The following is a 20,909-nucleotide window of genomic DNA, read 5'->3' on the forward strand; positions in this document are numbered from 1 at the left end:
ATAAACACGAGAAAAGAGAAGGGCTTGAAGTTTTATTAAAAGCACACGACTAGTTAGTACCAAATGGATCGCGATACGGTAAATACCAGCTGAAATTACCTGGTATGTGTGAAATTTGTTGGAATCCACTGATAATAGCAGTAATGGTGTTGACCTACCTTTGTACTATTTTGCCAAAGCAGTACATATCGACTGGTATCAGTTGGTATGGTATGGGATTAAAAAACCTGCTCATATTTAACAATTATTAAAATTACTAAAATACCCCGAACGGCTAAAACTTAATATACTAAAAAACTGATCGACAACATATTAAGTTAAAATAAACACAAATAAAACTCCAAAAATTATTCAAAAACTTGCTCCATGATCCCTTGAACATGCTTTATGTGAAATTTCATATTTGCCATTTTTACTTCCTTCCATGTTCTTCATTACAATCATGATGACAAAATCTCACTCTGATAGAGGTAAACTTCTGAAAGTCATTTCATACCTTCATAATTCTTATCCACACCCCCATATCTCAAGGACCCTAGAAGCCCCAAATTTCTAAACAACCACTTTCTTCTAGATATTATTGACCTCAGAGGAGTATCTCCGCAACCATTTACCATGCAAGGCTTTTTTATTCAACTTCGGGTCTTTAATGGCTAATCCTCATCCTTCATACCACTTCACGAGAGGTCTTTTGTCAACTTTTCTAGTCTTCTTTCTCCCAAGATAAGGAGAATAAAGTTGGACATAAATAAGTGAGGAAGCTAGACAACTTATTTTTTTTATAGGAGCCATATTCCTTCCCTTGGATAAGTACTGTATTTTCTTTGTCATCAACTTCTTCCTAAACTCCCCACTATCGGATCCCACAGCACTTCGGTTAGCCTAGGGGAAAGCATTGAGCAAGAAGACAAATCTTTAAACTAATCATCTGATAGTGCTTTTCTGCTGATATTCATTTAGCTCAGGTTCCTTTACTGATTCTTGCCCAGCTACTAGCAAAAGATAAAGAACAAAGAGCATTGGACCATCCTATCAAAGAACACTCTAGTATTTCTCAGTTGAAAAAATAGGATGGCAGAAAGGTAATCATTCTATATGATGATAATGAAGAGCTAATAACACAGTTGCTACCTTCCGCATAGTCAATGGAGGGTTTGGGGACAGCCAAGAATGATTACAGAACGCCGTCATCAACAGATCAGGAGTGTTGTGGACTTGCAGTGATTGGTAAAACCAGAGTATAGGATATAGAGTCAGTAACTGATACTGAGAAGTTTTTGACTAACTTGGTAACAATCGAATATTGCACACTCAAGAGTTGGAGTCCTTGGGTGAAGTTGGGGTTGAATGAAATCACCAACGATGCACAACTTGGTTATCAATCCATTGCAAACAACCCATCTTAGCGGAACTTCTACACTTCTCCCATGTACTTGGTGACACAGGTGCTCGTTTGTCTACTCTAGCTGGGGCACAAAAACCAACAAAGAAGCTCACTAAGCTAAAGAAATGTTTGAATAGCCATGGTGTGTTTCTTCAAGAATCATAAAGATTGTTGTAATTCCTAAACCTGAACCAGGGTACTACAAGGCCGAATGTGCAGAAGATTTAAAGCAATTTTTATAGTCTAGGGAGCTGATGAGCTCGTGCATGGAGTGTATTAGCTATGACGCTGTGCTGAAATGTATTTGGATAAAAACATTGCCTAGTTTTTACATTAGTGTTCTTGGGGAGCTCAGCTTGTTCTTCTTGTTGTTCCAACCCACATGCATGAAAAACATGGGAAGGCAACCAACCAAGTCAAGCTTGGCAGCCACCAACCATAGCAAAGGTCAAGAATGGAGGCTACCCAAGTCAAGAATGAAGGCTCTCCCACCTACTCCTTTTGTGTATAAATAGAGATGGGAGGGAGAGGATGAGAGATATCAGAAATTGGAGAGTAAGAGCTGTGAGTTGAGTGAGTTTCATCTCCTCCTCTGTATTTTGTATTTTGCTCCATTTTAGTGAAAATTCTCATTTCTGTCCGTGGATGTAGGCATTGGGCCGAACCACGTAAATATTGTGTTCTCTGTGTGTGTGTGATATTTTTCTGGGTGTGTGTTTGATCCTAACAAAGTGGTATCAGAGCCAAATTATACGTTTTTCGGAAAAACAGAGTATTGTTTCGAAACTGCCCAGAAATCGTATTGCTCAAAATCCGATTTTGAGCATACCAGGAGCAAGGACTCGACGAGAGGAGTCCAGAAATATAAAACAGACACCAAACGGAGGCCGCACGCGCTCCCACGCGCCCCTGGAAGTTGGCGCGTGAATCCCACTCTCATCACGCGCCCACACGCGCCGTTCAGGCACCCGGCGCGTGATCCCACTCTCAGACACGCGCTCCACGCGCGGTTCAAGGAGGAAGACGACTGAGGAACCAGCGCGTGCCTTACACGCGCCATCAGCACGCGCGCCCCAAGCCGAGCCGAAGCCGAGTTGACCAAGCCGCTGACCAAGCCGCTGACTGAGCCGCTGACGTCAGCAGAACCGGAGGAATAATCTGGTGCTTCGCAGGCGCACCAGATTCTGCCCATCTGAACCATTCAATCTGTTTTGGCTTGATCTAAGCCATTTGAGATCCGATTTGGGTGATCCAATAGTGGTTTCCGACTATTTGGAGTATACCGGACACATCCGTACGGTCAGATTTTGCAAATAAGTTTTGAAAAATTTGAAGTTTTTATTTTGGCAATCCGAAGTGCTTTTTCGGCTAATTTGACCAGTCCGGACTCCACAGCAAAACTTGTTTTTCAGCCAACGATCATTATTGTATGATGGAGGAATCAACGTCGACTTCAGGTTCTATGATAAAGTTAAATGCTTCCAATTATGCCATTTGGAAGCCTAGAATGGAAGATGTCTTGTATTGCCGAGATTTGTTTGACCCCATTGAGCTTAATGGCGTTAAACCACCAACGGAAAAAGACGAAGACTGGAAGCGGAAGAACCGAAAGACCATTGGCCAGATCAGACAATGGATTGATCACAGTGTCTTCCACCATGTCGCACAGGAGACTGATGCCTATGCTCTCTGGATAAAGTTAGAAGGCATGTACCAGTCGAAGACTGCTCGGAACAAAGCCCTCCTGATGAGGAGACTTGTGAATTTGAAGTTGAAAGGCGGTATCTCTGTTGCTGAACATACCAGTGAGTTTCAAAATTTGGTGAACCAACTAACAACTGTCAAAATGGAGTTAGATGATGAAATGCAGGCCCTATTGCTGCTCAGTTCTTTGCCAGACAGTTGAGAGACATTGGTGGTGTCTCTCAGCAACTCTGCCCCAGAAGGGAAACTGACCATGAGCATGGTTACAGATGCCTTATTTAGTGAAGAGGCAAGAAAGAAAGAAATGTGTGGAGATCAATCCCATGCCCTCGTCACAGAAAATAAAAGCAGAGGCAGGGGCAGGGGAAGAAGCAAAAGTAGAGGACGCAGCAGAGGAAGATCTCAAGACAGAGGGAAATTCAAAGAAGGAACGAGCCGGCCAAGGTTCAAATGTTACCATTGTGGCCAGGAGGGTCACATAAAGAAGTATTGCTATGCCTTGAAGGGAGAACAACAACAAGGCAATAGACAGCCAAAGACCGAAGATGGGACCACTGCAGTTTCTGTCTCAGAGGATATTGCATTATTCTCTGTTGAAGAAGAAGAATGCCTCCATATGTCAGACAACGACACCGAGTGGGTGGTAGATACAGCAGCTTCCTACCACGCTACATCCCAGAAGGAGTTCTTCAGTACGTACCAAGCTGGAGATTTTGGTACAGTGAAAATGGGTAACTCCAGTTTTTCAAAAATTGTGGGAATTGGTGATGTTCATATCCAAACCAAAGTTGGGTGCACAATGGTGTTGAAAGATGTCAGGCATGTTCCCGATTTACGCCTGAATCTTATTTCAGGGATAGCCTTAGATCGACAAGGCTATGAGAACTACTTTGGCAAAGGCATATGGAAGTTGAAAAAGGGATCTCTCGTGGTAGCCAAAGGACAGGCAATTGGCACACTATACAAGACTCATGTGGAGGTGAATTCAAATAGTCTCAACGCAGCAGAAGATGAGACTTCACCAAATTTGTGGCACAAAAGGCTGGGTCACATGAGTGAGAAAGGGTTACAGATTTTGGCAAAGAAGTCACTTATTCCCTTTGCCAAAGATGCAAAATTAAATCCTTGTGACAACTGCTTGTTTGGGAAGCATCATAGAGTAGCTTTCCATTCATCATCCAGAAGACAATCAGAGTTGTTGAGCAGAGTATACTCTGATGTTTGCGGTCCCATTGAAGTGGAATCGTTGGGTGGTAGAAAATACTTTCTGACGTTCATTGATGATGCATCACGGAAGGTATGGGTTTATGTCTTAAAGACCAAAGCTGAGGTGTTCCAGCATTTTCAGACATTTCATGCTATGGTGGAAAGGGAGACTGAAAAGAAGCTGAAATGTCTCCGAACAGACAATGGAGGCGAGTACACATCAAAGGAATTTAAAGCCTACTGTGCTACTCACGGCATCCGGCATGAGAAGACTGTTCCTGGAACCCCACAACACAATGGTATAGCCGAGAGAATGAACCGAACCATTGTGGAGAAGGTCAGATGTATGCTCAAAATGGCAAAGCTACCAAAGCCATTTTGGGGAGAAGCTGTTCGTGTTGCTTGCTATTTGATCAACAGATCGCCATCAGTTCCACTGAATTTTCAGATTCCAGAAGAAGTATGGTCTGGAAGGGAGATTTCTTACTCTCACTTGAGAGTGTTTGGGTGCAAAGCATTTGCACATGTATCCAAAGAGCACAGACAGAAGCTGGATGACAAAGCCACTCCATGCATCTTTATTGGCTATGGAGATGAAGAATTTGGATACAGATTGTGGGATCCGAAACACAAAAAGGTCATTCGAAGCCGAGATGTGGTGTTTCAAGAAGGCCAGACCTTTGAAGACTTTGGGCAACCAGCCAAACCCAAAGTTGATGATGTTTCAGAAATTATTCCAAACCCTGCACCATCACAGCATGCCACTGATGAAGAAGAGTTATCGCAGCATGCAGTCAATAATGTACAGTTGCAGGATGGATTTCTAGAAGAAGAAGATCCAGAAGCAGAGGGTGTTGAGCAGGGGGAGCCACAACCCCCTCTACCAGAGACTGTTGGTCCACAGTTACGAAGATCAACAAGAGAATTTAAGCCGTCAACCAAATACCCTGCTTCTGAGTATATTTTGCTTACCGATGAGGGGGAGCCAGAAAGTTTTCAAGAAGCTCAAAATCATAAGGAGAAGAGTAGCTGGCAGCAATCTATGCAAGAAGAGATGCAATCCTTGCAGAAGAATCAGACTTATGATTTGGTGAAACTTCCCCAGGGTCGAAAAGCATTGCAGAACAAATGGGTGTTCAAGTTGAAAAAAGATGGCAGCGGAAAGCTAGTCAAGTATAAGGCTCGATTGGTTGTTAAAGGTTTTGGGCAGAAGAAAGGTATTGATTTTGATGAAATCTTCTCGCCAGTTGTGAAAATGACATCCATTCGAGTAGTTTTGGGACTAGCAGCTAGTTTGAATTTGGAACTTGAACAAATGGATGTGAAGACAGCATTTCTCCATGGTGATCTAAAGGAAGAAATTTACATGGAGCAACCAGAAGGTTTTGAAGTCAAAGGGAAAGAAAACTTAGTCTGCAGATTGAAGAAGAGTCTCTACGGCCTCAAACAAGCGCCGAGACAGTGGTACAAGAAGTTTGACTCATTCATGGTAGGTCATGAGTACAAGAGAACTGTTGCAGACCAGTGTGTTTATGTCAGGACATTTCCCGGTGGAAACTTTATCATACTTCTACTCTATGTTGATGACATGTTGATCGTTGGACAAGATGCCACAACAATCAGATCACTGAAGAAGGAGTTATTACAGTCCTTTGACATGAAGGACCTAGGCCCTGCACAGCAAATTTTGGGCATGAATATTGTGCGTGACAGGAAAGCCAAGAAGTTGTGGCTGTCACAGGAGAAGTACGTTGAACGAGTGATTGAGAAGTTCAACATGAAAGATGCCAAGCCAGTCAGTACTCCGCTGGCTAATCATTTCAAGCTGAGCAAGAATTCTTGTCCCTCCTCTACGAAGGAAAGACAAGAGATGGAGGCGATTCCCTACTCATCCGCTGTAGGGAGTTTGATGTATGCAATGGTGTCCACCCGACCAGATATTGCTCATGCGGTTGGAGTTGTAAGCAGATTCCTTTCCAATCCAGGAAAAGAGCATTGGGAAGCAGTCAAGTGGATTCTGAGGTACCTCAAGGGTACAGCAAAAATGTGTTTGTGCTTTAGAGATGCTAAACCAGTCTTGGAAGGCTATACTGATTCAGATATGGCAGGCGATCTTGATGGTAGGAAATCTACATCAGGATTGCTGTTCACTTTCGCAGGGGGAGCTGTGTCTTGGCAGTCCAAACTGCAAAAGTGTGTTGCTTTATCCACAACTGAGGCAGAGTATATTGCCGCAGCGGAAGCCGGGAAAGAAATGTTGTGGTTGAAACGGTTTCTCCAAGAATTGGGATTAAAGCAAGAAAAGTTCACGGTACATTGTGATAGTCAGAGTGCCATAGACCTGAGCAAGAATTCAATGTACCATTCTCGCACAAAGCACATTGATGTTCGGTATCATTGGATACGCGAAGTGATGGACAAGCAGTTATTGGAACTGACCAAGATTCACACAGATAAGAATCCAGCTGACATGCTTACAAAGGTGGTCTCGAGAGACAAACTCGAAATTTGCAGAGACATTGCCGGGATGGACTTCAAGTGAGAAGTCAGTCATGCATATGGGTATGGAGGGGGAGAATTGTTGTTCCAACCCACATGCATGAAAAACATGGGAAGGCAACCAACCAAGTCAAGCTTGGCAGCCACCAACCATAGCAAAGGTCAAGAATGGAGGCTACCCAAGTCAAGAATGAAGGCTCTCCCACCTACTCCTTTTGTGTATAAATAGAGATGGGAGGGAGAGGATGAGAGATATCAGAAATTGGAGAGTAAGAGCTGTGAGTTGAGTGAGTTTCATCTCCTCCTCTGTATTTTGTATTTTGCTCCATTTTAGTGAAAATTCTCATTTCTGTCCGTGGATGTAGGCATTGGGCCGAACCACGTAAATATTGTGTTCTCTGTGTGTGTGTGATATTTTTCTGGGTGTGTGTTTGATCCTAACACTTCTTCTATTGGAGGCTATGCAACTCTCAGAAGTCACTCCAAAGCATTCTGAATTCTTTCAAGGCACCATAAGAGACTCAGAATGTTGTGAACAAAGGAATAGTGACCCAAGTGTATGACTGGCTCTAGGGTTGAGCAATGTTGCTAGTGCAGGCCCTCTATCGAACACTCAGCTGATGATTATAATAATGTCATTCGTGCTTTCACCAGACCGAAGGGATAAGGTGCCTTAGCTCAATATTAAGGGTTGTTATTTTCACTGCAATTTTTCATAATATTTGTGACTTAAAATGTATATCTGGCTAGTGCCTATTTTAATTGTAACTCAAACCTGCTATTATCCATCTTCATTGTATGGATGAACTCCACTAGTTTTACCTTGTTTGCTCACTTGCTCTGCCAAGTAAATTGCGGAGCCAGGATGATTTGTCTAGTCAGGGAGCAAAACCTCACATTGAGAACCAACCATATGTAAAATTAAACTACAAATAAAATTATGTTTCCCAAATATTCACTGGGGGCAAATTATATATATAAATATATAGAAATATAAATCAATACGTGTTGCCAAGTGAGTGTCAGGTCTAGTAAGAATGTATAGGGACTTTTCTTGAATGCGAATGTATAGGCACTTGGCCCAAGCGATAAACCTTTGGTTTCCTGTGAAGAAGGGGGTCGAGCCGGTACTGGAACCATTCTCAAGTTGGGAATACTGGGTTTCATAATACTGATTGTAATGATGAAACTCTTATGACTGGAAATCTACTTACATTTATATTTATATTTAAGGGTTTAGGTTTTAGGGAAAAATTTAAATGTATTTCTCTTCCTAAACCTTATATATATATATATATATATATTATTTAAAAAAAAAAAAAAAAAAAAAACACATTTACTGGTTATTGTGGGAAAAAAGTTCAAAGTCCATAAAACACGGATTTAGTTTGTGCAAAAAACTAAGGTTGTGCTTTATTAATAGTTTTGGATTGGGTAAGAATTTAGACAAAAAAAAAAGGTGATAAATATGAATGAAATAGTTTTTATCTTTTATTTCTCTTTCTAACGTCTTATCTGAAATTAATGATATGAGCAGTTTGGTGTAAAGGTAAAATTTTCTGTATATGAGCGGTTTTGTGTAAACAGTCGTGCTACGTCGCTCGAAAGGGAGCCCCCCCTAATCCCCCGAACTAAAAATGACGTCGTTTCGTCGTTTTTGAATTTTTTTTTTTTTTGGTTCAATCAGAGAAGAAGAAGCAGACGAAGGGAAGAAAGGAAGAAGGGAAGAAGAAGAAGCAGAGGCAGACGGCGGAGGCAGAGAGGAGGAGGGACTGGAGGGGGAGGGGAAGGAGGATGAGGGACTGGAGGGGGCCCAACAAATGGGGCTGGAGGCGGAGGCGGGGGGCGGGGGGCGGAGGCGAGGCAGAGCCGACGACCAGCGACGGCGGGCGACGAGGCGACGAGCAGCGACGGCCGCCGACGAGCAGCGACGAGCAGCGACGATCCTCAGCGGTGGCGAGGCGACGGCGGTGGTGCTCCTCCTCTCTCTTCTCTCTCTCTCTCTCTCTTTCTCTCTTCCCTTCTGCGTTTCAACTCGAAAATGAAAGAAGAAGAAAAAATAATAATAATAATTCCCAAAATGACATCGTTTTGAGAATTAGGAGGATTATGGGGAGGGATTTTCGAGCTCTCAAATATTATTCTTGTGCAAATGTAAAATTTTCTGTATATTGGCATCACCGCTTAGTTGGCGTATGGGTTTAAATCTCATATTTGGAGTCTAGATGGATGGAGTGCAAATTTATTTACATATATGTGAATAGTACACAATATTTCATTGGTCAAATCAATGTGATGGTCTCACCAAAAGTATAAACTGGAATAATGAATAATGATATATATATCAATTGGTATATTAATTAATGTGTTAACAGATGATGTGACATAATTTTAGACATTTTAAATCTTTATAATTTGTATAATGGATGGAGTCAGTGTTGAAGTAGCAATATCATGACATATGTTACACTAATTGGCATACCAATTAGTACGTGTAGCACCACCGTTATTTATATTGTGTGAACAAATTCTCTCTCATATCTATACTTTTGTAACTACAGCACAAAATTGCTTTTGATGTTGTAATAATGAAGAAGTGAATGGTGAGTTTGATGTAGATAACAAGAAGCGTAACACTCATGTTATCCTCGATTTTGAACAAAAATTAAAAGTATTTTTTGAAACCAAGTAATAATAGAAAATTGAATTTAAATCCAAGTAAGTTTTAACATACTTATGGGTGTTTTAACAAATATGTGTCATAACGTGATTGATATAAATTATTGTAAAAAAAAGAGCTCAAGACATAATTTTTTTAAAAAAAATTTATTTGGCAGTCGGTCCTGGTCCTAAACTTTTAAGGCCATAAGGGAATGCACTTTCAAATAGCTCTTTGTTCAATTATTTATGGCGTTAAAACTTGAACATATCATAACTTTATATTCAGTAGTTTGTTTTGGATGAATTTTTTTTATTGCATGTATTTTTTTTTTTTTTAAGATCTATCCATCTAAAATTACCAATGCAAGTTTTGAGCATTTATTTTTAAAAAAATGCCAGTTTCCAGCGGTGCCAAGTGATCGTCACATCAGTCTGTTTGATTTCTGGATTTTGAAGAGAAAAATTGTGGGTTTGTGAGTTATTGTTTGATTACAAGTTTCCAAACCCTCTGTTATTTTTATTGATTGGGCTATAACACCTAATTTTTTGCCAATGTGATGAAAATGAATCAAAATAAATCAACTGTTGAATAACCATGTGACCATTACATTGGTGTCAGAAATTTAACACAAATAGTGATTACAATGACCACTTTGAAGAAGCAAAAAATTTGGACAGATAAGTACAAAAAATATTAAGATGGATAAACAAAAATATTAGCATAGATAAATTTGATTTGGAGAGATAAGCACAAGAATGACTGGTCAAAAAACTACTAGAATATCTGATTCATTTTGTTACAAAATTTGACTGGGAATTAAACAGAATGCATTCAATATTATTTTAGTTTCAACAATCTACTTTTTTGAAGTAGGAAGTCAGAAATAGCATAACAGGAAATCTTACCCCAACTGAAGTATTTGCACGATTAATTGTTCAAATTATTTAAGTGCCCCGTATCACAGGGATGTTTTGATTTTGTAACTCACAACAGTAAACTTGAATCCTACTGAGGGCTCTTATCCACTAGCAAATTTAAAATAATTTAGACAATTTGGACAGATAGGTTAAAATAATTTAGACATCAGATAGATTAAAAATATTGGGACATAATTTGAGTAGATAAATTCAAATAATTTTGCTCACTTGGTTTTCATGTGGTTATTTAATTGTTTTCCTTTCTAGATTATTAACTTAAAATGGAGAACCATTATATTCTTTGTAATTATCACCTTACAACAATTACAAGTTATCACAACAATCTAACTTGCAGGATGTATGCAAAGTAAAACGTAGTAGTGATCTATTTCCGGTTTAGTTTTTTTTTTTTTTTTTTTTTTTGATCGGCAAAGAAAAATTTCATTAATTAACATGAAATTAAAGGTACAGGAAGATGAAATGCACTGAGAGAGATTCGGAAAGTACGAATACCCCTGCTACTGCTACTCGCAACCATACAACCAACCCCTTGACCTCATGATTTTTTTTTTTTGTCAAAACAGAAAAAAGTTAAGAAGGACTTAACAGAAAATAAAAAACATGATTCCCCACAAACTCAACCCACCAAAACACTTAAACTACTGCACACACCCACGCCTATGCTGCTGCACACACCCACGCCTATGATGCTGCACTCCCAAGGCCAACCACCCACCTACACACGACTTGCTCATCACGCCAAGACCCACGCTGCTACACCTAATTTGCTACACTCCCAAGGCTACACAACGCCTATGCTGCTGCACTCCCAAGGCCACCACCAGAAAACTCCATAGCCAACAACTCCATGGGCTACACCACCAGAAACTCCATAGCTCCAACAGCTCCATAGCTCCACCGGAAACTCCACAACTTAATCACCACACCAACAGCTCCAAGACCCACGCCTATGCTGCTCACTCCCAAGACCAACCACCCACCTGAACACCGAACAACTCCAGCGCCTATGCTGCTGCAACACCCCTCCAAAACTTGACATTGCAGCTCCAACATTAGCTGCCGAAGACATCGACTGCAGATCCACTGCAGTAAACACCGACTGCTACAACGCCTAAGCTTCTTACTCACACTCACTGCAAATCCACACACTGACCAAACCACCTACCAACCGCCGGAAGTTCACCCCTCAAACACTCACTCGAAGAGGAACGCTCGAATGAACACCAGACAGATCTGGATCGGCTTCGACACCCATGTTTCCGCCCAAACAAAGCATCGATACATCTCCACCAATCTGAACCAGAGTTCACCCTTTAAGCTCCTACTCGCAAAAGAGCACACGAATGAAGATCCTGGGCGTCCCCTACCGCAGCAACACAGAACACACCTAAGTGGGAAAAATGGGGGAATCGAGTTTATTGAAGGAAAAAACTAACAAACAACGGCGGAAAGAGCTAGGCCAGCCAACTGCCATAGCCAAAGGCGGTGGCCGGCCGTCCCAAAAAGAGGCCTGGGGAGGAGGTTTTTAGAGAGAGAGAGAGAGAGATAATGTATGGTTCAACTTGTAAGCTAAAATTTAAATAAATAAAAAAATAAAAAATAAAAAAAAACCTATTTCCGGTTTAGTTGATGTACCTTAATGGAGGCTATTTGGTTTTTGGAAATTAAAAAAAAAAAAGTGTCTAGATTTATAATGAATATTTTTTTGGCATGCTATTGAGAAAACCTAATTTGTTTGGCAAATATTTCCTCGGTCTCATTTTTTCCTAACTTCAATATATTCTATGCAGTGCCATTATCGAAACATTACCTTCACAAAAATGATAAATGAAATTCTCCATGGTCCAAGAACCATATCTTTTTGTTTGCAACCTAAGACCAAAACCCGAGAGGTGAGATTTTTTTATTTTTTATTTTTCTCTCTAGAACCCTAAGAGCCTATTATATATGTCTTGCACAAACGCTCTTCCCTCTGCAATAGTCCGTGTCGAAAAATTTAGCCTCTAGTGTACCTAAGCGTTGAGATCAAGGGTTGTGCGAACATTTTGCCATAAAGATTTCAAACATATATACGAGGCTACAAACTTTAATGCCATAAAGATTTCAAATATATCTAATCATATGATCACTTACTAGCATAAATTGTGCAACCTTAGATGTTTGTCAACTTGCTTAATTTGCACTTTAGTCAGCCTGCTTAGAAAAGAGTTAGGAAAACTTTGCACACACAAGAAATTTCTACAGAGAGAAACATTTTCGAGAGAGAAGCTCTTGGATTCACTTGGTTTAAACATTGATACTCCTCTATACTTTCTTTGGTTTATTTGGCTAAATGAGGCATTCCCTTTATATAGGAGGCTAGCCTTCTAAAATTATTCTAGAATGTACAATTAATGTAGTGTATGAAATTCTCTTGGAACCTTCCACCACCTTCTTATTAGAACTATCTATAATCTACTCTAAAGTGTTTTATATAAGTTCTAAAGTGATGTATTATGTTCTTGCATTTTCTCAAACCTTCTGGGAGGCACCGGATTCTTTCCTTAGCCTCAAATATTTCAACTCTCCTCTGGTGGGAATTTTGTGTAGGCAACTTAGTGAGTTGTGATGATATGCTCCAAACAAATGATTAGCTACAGCCCTTTTTACTTATAGAAAATTTATTAATATAAATAAATTAGCGGATTGCACACGTAATGCGTGTGTAATTGAAAAAAAAATAATAATAAAAGAATAATTATAAAGAAATCAACTATAGAGATATTTTGGGAAAATCCAAAATATGAGACACAAACTTGCGAGTGTCTTCACTTTACATATTAAAATAAATAAATAGATAGATAAATTTGCTAGAGTCAGTTTATGAACTAATTACCAAAGATTTGCTTGGACAACATTAAAAGTTGAGAAATATTATTTTGTCCGCCAAACTTTCATGCATTTTTCAATTTGATCCTTAGACTTTGTATAATATGAATTTGCCCCCCAAACTTTCAAAATTTTGATCAATTTGGCTGTTGCCGTCACATTCCATTTACAATCAAACAGAACTTGCTAACATAGCACCAAATTTTATTTACCCCCAAATTATATCTTAGAAATCAATTAGCCTCCCAAATATCAAAAATTAAATATAAATATTTAATAAATGATTTTTTATCTCAATAATGAAAAAATTAATATTAAATTAATATATACTTTGCAAAAATATATATATATATATATATATATATATATATATATAAATCCTCATTTAGAATTATCTGGAAACTATAAAGTATGGATACTTCGACAAAGGTATTGTACTTGTATTGGGTACTTATCGACGTATGATATTTTTGCATATGTACCTTGTGGTACTGCAATCGAAATAATATTTTCTTTTACTTCAGAGAGAAAATTCCTGTTACTACTCTTTTTTTTTTTTCATTTAAGTTTTATGCTTAGTATGATTTTAAAATTAAGTTATGGTTTGTAAGTTGTTTAATATAATAACATTTAATTTTGGTTTATCTTATACCTGTACTGTTGGCAATAAATATCAATTGTATGTTGGATCTCAACAAATTAAACTATTAATCAATTTTTATATTACTCTAAATTAAAAATAAATATTTTTTTTACAAATGTATCAAGCCGTATTTGTACCCTACTTTTTTTGGATTTATTGTATCGACGTGCTCGTATTGTACTAGTACCAGTACTCACACCCGTACTTGTGCTTCATAGGTCTCAAATTATCTTGAGTTGATCCTGGAGAAACTTATTGAGCTGAAAATTTCTTGGCTACTCTATGTGTGTGCGCATGCGCAATTGTAACTAGTTTATTCCCCAAATTAATTTTAGTAGAATTGATCGACTAATAATAATTTCAAAATTGAGTGGGAAAAAAAATTTAAAATTCAATTATTGTCTAAAGAATACTCAACAAGACTAATGCTCAATTTTTTTATTTAATTTTTTCATTTTTGAGATAAAAATTTATTAATTAAATATATATATTTTTTTTAATATTTGGAGGGCTAATTGATTTTTAAGGTATAATTTGAAGGGTAAAATAAAATTCATTCCAAATGAAATTTGGTGTCACGTCAGTAAATTCTATATAATTGTAAACAAGATCTGATGGTAGGAGCCAAATTGATCAAAATTTCAAAAGTTTGGGGGCAAATTGATATTATATGAAATGTGGAGGTCAAATTGAAAAACGCTTGAAAGTGTGAGGGGCAAAATGATATTTCATCTGACAAGTCAACATACTAGTTTCACCCAATCCGACCCTAACTGTAAGGTTTTGGGTGTTATCGAGAGGTAGGTAGGATTGGATGTAGGTTGAGTTTCAGATAAAATTGTGGGTTACGGGCGTGCGGGTTACACTCAATCCGCCCGCATTATTAAATAAATAAAAATTATCTAGCCTCCTACATGGGTTATTCATTTTCTCAAACCTTTTTATCTCAACTTCATTATCTTTTCCCACTTATATGAAGTCTTTGTGCCACATAATAAATAAAATAAATAAATAAATAAATAAATAAATAAGAAAGAATACTTGAACAATTCTTAACTCTTATAAAAGTGTGTTCATCCTATCAATTTCCTTTAAGCAATAAGCAATGTATTAATTATTTGTAAATTTACAAATAAAAATTGCTTGAAAGTAAAGCGCAAGTTTGACTTGTTTAGTAATCGAACAAGTTTGAATGAGCTACAAATTATTGAGCTTCATGAATAGCTCGATTATTATTATTATTATTATTATTATTATTATTATTATTATTATTATTATTATTATTATTGTTATTGTGGTTATAATAAAATGTCAATCCGCACAACCAAATGCACCCACCTGTACACTCGATTGACCCCCCCACACAAATCACAAACCACATTGCGGGCGGTTGTAGGTCCAATTTTTTCAACCCGCATGGTTGCTATAGTGACTTGGGTTAAGACTCAACTCTTTTATATTCTTTGATTCGGGATCTGGTACTTATTGTTATTGTTTATACTCCTTTTTGTCTTCTTGTTAATTGGGATTGGTTGTTTGGAGTTGTTAGATTTGGTTTTGAACAGATTGGGAGTTAGTGTTTTAAATGAATTTTGTCTTGTAGAATTCACTCTAGCTGTCATTTCTTCGCTCGAACAGCCTTTCCATTCTCCTAGAATTTGTGTTTTCAAGTCTGAACTTCTAAGAGGGGGCCATTCTTCACTCAAGCGATCTGTTCAACAGGGTTGATGTTCTAGGAGTTTGGTTTATTCGCTCGAGCGGTTTGTGCGTATAAAGGTACGGGGAAAAGAGGTTTTTTTTCACTTTTTGATTTTTCTATCTCTAAAAGCTCTCTAGCCAAAATCTCTCTCTCTCTCTCTCTCTCTCTCTCTCTCTCTCTTTAAAATCTCACACAAACCTTCACATACACCCTAATCCGCTAATCTCACCATCCTGGTGTTTTGAGATAAAGTGTAGAGCTGGTGGAGATAAACGTTTTAATCGGAGAAGTTCAAGCTTTGGTCTCCGTCATATTTTTGGGATTAGTCATATTCTTTTCATACCTTGATGTAGAGATTTCTTTAGCATCTTGTATGGTATTTAATCTTATTATGTGTTTCTTGAAAAGAGTAGTGTTTTGGGAGTTGTGAATTTGATTTAGGATTTGATTTGGGTTGATTTTAGGAGTATAAAAGAGGGATTTTCAAATGAGTTCATAAGAAATGTTGTGGGAATAATCGTATTGATGAATTGAGTTGAAATCTTGAAAATCTCTATTCTAAATGAATTTTTAAAGGAAACAGATATTTTGTTAGAAAATCTTAGAAATCATTGTTTTTGAATAAGGATGTGAATGATGGGAATATGTTTGGACACTTGTTGAGTTGGAAAGTGGAATGAAATATGTATTGTTATTCTTATATTGAAATTTTGAAATTTCTATCTGTTGGTTATAATTTATTTCTTGTGTAAAGATATTTGTTTTGGGCTATTAGTGGATGATAGCTTTGATTATTGTAGAAATTGTATGAGGATTAGGTTAATTGAAACCAACTACTCATACATTTTGCATTAAATATCGCTTCATATTTATACTTTGAACATGTATCGTTTGAGAAAAAAATTGGTGAATACCTTGGTGAGTCTCGTTAGGAAATGTGGTTGTGGTATTATCTATGTTGGCCTGTGTGTCATTGGTGAAAGTCTAAGAACCCGCGTGGTTAGGTGTCGATCCTTCCTATTAGCACCGGTAAAATGGCTTTGATAGTGGTTGTATAGCCTATTGGCAGATACATACCTAGAGAGTCGTGTATCAACTACCTTGTTTTCTGATTTAAAAGTATCGGTTTATGAATTGATTTATAAACATGGCATTGTATCATTTTGAAAGAGGAAAATACAATGTTTTGGTAAATGGCATTCATGTGCATTCACCATATGACTCTGTTAAGCATCATGCGTTGTATTAAAGTAATCTCTACTGGGTTTTAGCTCACTCTATGTGGAAACCAACTTTCAGGTACTGATAGTATGCCTCCGCTAAAGACTTAGCTTGGGAGGATCTTAGAGCTGAAAGCTCATTTATTTGTGTTGTAAATATCTTTTGTACAAACCCCGACTTTTTATTTGTATTGGGCTTAACCCACTTTTATTATAACCAAGTATCATCTTAGAAATATATAACCCTTTGGACAAGAACTTCTCCTTTCTTCTTTGTCCTATGTATATCCGTCACATGCTATATATTCATAGCTTCGGCTCAATGAATGTATTAATGCATGTGATGTCACCTTTGTACTACATTAAAAGAATTAATGAAAGAGATAATGTTTTGCTAATATTGTCTTAATGAATGGGTTATGAGGTTATCTATAATTATAATTATAATTATAATTATAATTTTGGGGTGTTACAGTTGCGGGTTGTTAATCATATTGTTTAATTTTGATGATGTCTAAAAGATTATTTGAAAAATTCAGATTTTTTTTATACATACTCTATATTATTTGACACAAAATATAATCTGTTTACAATATAGGTTGTATGATATATTTGTTAAAAATATTATTTAAATGGAAATATTTTGAAAATATCACTATTCACTTTCTGACAAATTTAAAATTGATTAGTTGTATTATTTTGACCAAATTGATTGATTGGTTGGCTGGTCACTATTCACTTTTTGATAAAATTAAAATTGATTAATTTTTTTTTTTACAAATGTGATATTAATGAATTATTCCTTTTTAATATACTCACATGGGATGATTGATTATTTGTAACGCCCTCAAAATAATAACATTAAACCCATCAGATAAGACATGCATTTACATATAAACTAACCACATTACTTTATTTCGTTGAGTTTCATTACATAAGTATTACATGTTAACATCAAAACAAAATGCCCTACGGGCTTACAGCTTTCCAAGTTAACACTTGGTTTCAACAAAAGAGCACTAACTCGTTTACACATTAAGCCCTTGGCTTGAAGTTACATGTAATACATCAAAAGTAAAACAACTACACTATGTCCGCCTCTAGCCTCCCAAGCTATGTCCTTGGAGGTGGCATACTTCCTGTACCTGAAAATGATATTCCCATATAGGGTGAGCCACAGCCCAGTAGAAATACACTAAACCAACCATGGACAATGACTAAAACATTAGCAATTGATAGTTGGTCAACACTGATACAATCACATAAATTACATATTTATGTCAACGACTTACAAGTCCCAATTACTCTTCATTTTCCCTTTTTCAACAGATAAGCATGCTAGCTCTATCATCATTTCCACAGATATGTATAAAAACTATATCTCACATTCAGATAAGCATAAAAGCTATATCCACATTCTCAACAGATATGTATATCAACAATATCCACAGATAAGCATACAAGCTGTATCCACACTCTACAACAGATATGTATATCAACAATATCCACAGATAAGCATACAAGCTGTATCCACACTTCACAAAGATAAGCATATGAGCTCTATCTTCACTTCTCTAGACAAGCATATGAGCTCTGTCTACGGAGTTCATCCCCTATCTCCTCCCAATACCTATCCGGTTTAGAGGTACATCCCCTATCTTCCCCTAAACCGCGGAGTACATCCCCTATCTCCTCCTCTACACATAACGTATATAAACACATTGGTTCTATATACAATCACACAATACACACAATTAATGTATTCTATCAACCGTCAAGTTCCATGACACATTCCATTGATTAGTTTCCGTTTACCTAATCATCATGCATTGTCTACAACAATCTTGACTATCCTCCACCGATAGCCCAAAGCAATTATTTCTCAAACAGAAAATAAATGCACAAATGGATATTCAATCAACATTTCATTTCCTCATTTCTCACCAATTAATTATCCCAATTAATTAAACAATGCAATTAGGCCATTTTTCATAATTACCATTTCAACCCTTAGGTCCCATTTTCATCAATGATTCAACAATCATTCCATTTTTCTATGCCAAACATGCATCTAGGTTTATTATGAATAAAACCCCAACCTTTGTAAAATTACACAAAAGCCCCAAACCTTTACAAGATTAGCAAACCAAACCCAACATCTCAAAATACCAAAATTTAAAGACAAAACCCATAGAGAGGAGTAGGTTATCCCTACCTCAAATTCGGAGTCCCAAAGGAGAAGACGACAAAACCCAACGTGCTCCAAAACCCGAGATTTTCAGATTAAAATGAAGCCCTCGACGATCAACAACTTTTTTGTAAAGGCCAAAGGTGAGTAAATCACTCCTACTAGATCAAAACCTAGAGAGAAGGTAGAGTCTAGAGTGAGAGGCTCAACAATGGTGATTTTGGAAAAGTAAGAGAGAGAAGAGAAAGTGAAAAAGTGATTTAAAGAGTCACAAATTCGGGACTTTAACCCAGGTCTCCGCTCGAGCGTAAAACACCCCGCTCGAGCGGCCACTCACAGACTTCCGCTCGAGCGGCCAACCTCCCGCTCGAGCGCAGAATGCACTCGCCCAGCACTTTTGCAGAACCAGACCTCCGCTCGAGCGGCCAATACCACGCTCGAGCGTACAACGCTGCACAGGAAAAATACTGAATGGGTGTATTACCCGCTCGAGCGCCAACACCTCCGCTCGAGCGTACAGGCCAAAAATCTGGGCAACTAGTTTTGGTTTCCAAACTCAACCAACCTGAAACAAAACCGCCCAACACATCCTATAACTCAAATACGAAGTAAAAGGATGTAAACAAAATAATAAACAACTACCAACATCCACGGACACATGTCCGGATCACGGTATAACAAGGGTAAACCCGGAATCGCTATATTATTTTTATTTTATTTAAGTGTATTTATAATCTCTTCAGCAATCACAAAACTTTTAAGAGAGGTATATATATATTTTTTATCTGATATGTATATATATATATATGAGTGTGGATTGAATTTTATACTCAAAATTATGATGACTTGCCTACAAAAGTGGACAAAGAAAAGGTGTAAAAGTTGGACAAAGGAAAAGTAGACAAAAAAAAAAAAGATATGTTGTCGAGGAGTGTCTTGTCTTCCAACGGGTATATTTTTTGGTATAAATAGAAGCATTGTGTATGGAGAAAAATCAAGAACTTGAAGAGAAAAAATTCTGTGTACTCCAAAATTTTGAGTATTGTATTCTGCTCTTTCACTTTCAGATCTAAGTGTAGCCTTTGTTTTTACACTTTCATATCTACTCTTTGTGAGAGAATTATTATAAAAGAGGGTTTAACTACCACTTATTTTTTCATTATTTTTATGAGAGATTTTTGTAAGGGTGGGGTATTTATTGTTGAGTTATGCTCAATAGATAAGAGTAAATCTTGTGCAAAATCCACAAGCTTGGTGAAAACTTGGTGGTGTATTAATTTATTTTGATGGTAAAGAAATTCTCAATGAGGTTCCTTGGGGAGTGGACGTAGCCCTGGCGGGTCGAACCACTATAAATCTCAGTGTTTGATTTTCTCTCCCTATATCTCTTATTTTTCATATTGATAATTATTATTCTATTTTTTATTAGGGACTTGACCCATAAATCCTAAAATGTGAAATTGTAATCTAATCAGTCCCATATTTAATTTTGTACACCCAAAGGTCCCATTATTTGGTGGTTGACGGTTTTGCCCATTTATGTATTATATTTGTTTTGTGATATTATGTTTGAATGATGTATATGTACGTAACGTTTGAAAAAAGCGTATTATAGAGGTTTATGGGTTTAATAGTGTATGTTGGGTGATCCACATTTTGATGACCCACATCTTGTTGGCCCACATCATTTTGCAAATGCACATTTTGATGGACCATATCAATTTTCAAAACCAGCCTCTAAAGCCCCACATTCTGACCATTTTGTGAAGTGTTAGCACCTCAAATTTGAAGTGTGGTCCCCCACAACCTAGGAATTCGGTGGCTAACATGACGTGGTGAGACTGGTCTAGGGTTTTCCAATGAAATTGTTGCACTATTATGACGTTGTTGTTTTGGGC

The sequence above is a fragment of the Camellia sinensis genome, chromosome 6, assembly GCF_055761805.1.
Source record: "Camellia sinensis isolate YWXY chromosome 6, ASM5576180v1, whole genome shotgun sequence".
NCBI classification, from domain to species: Eukaryota; Viridiplantae; Streptophyta; class Magnoliopsida; order Ericales; family Theaceae; genus Camellia; species Camellia sinensis.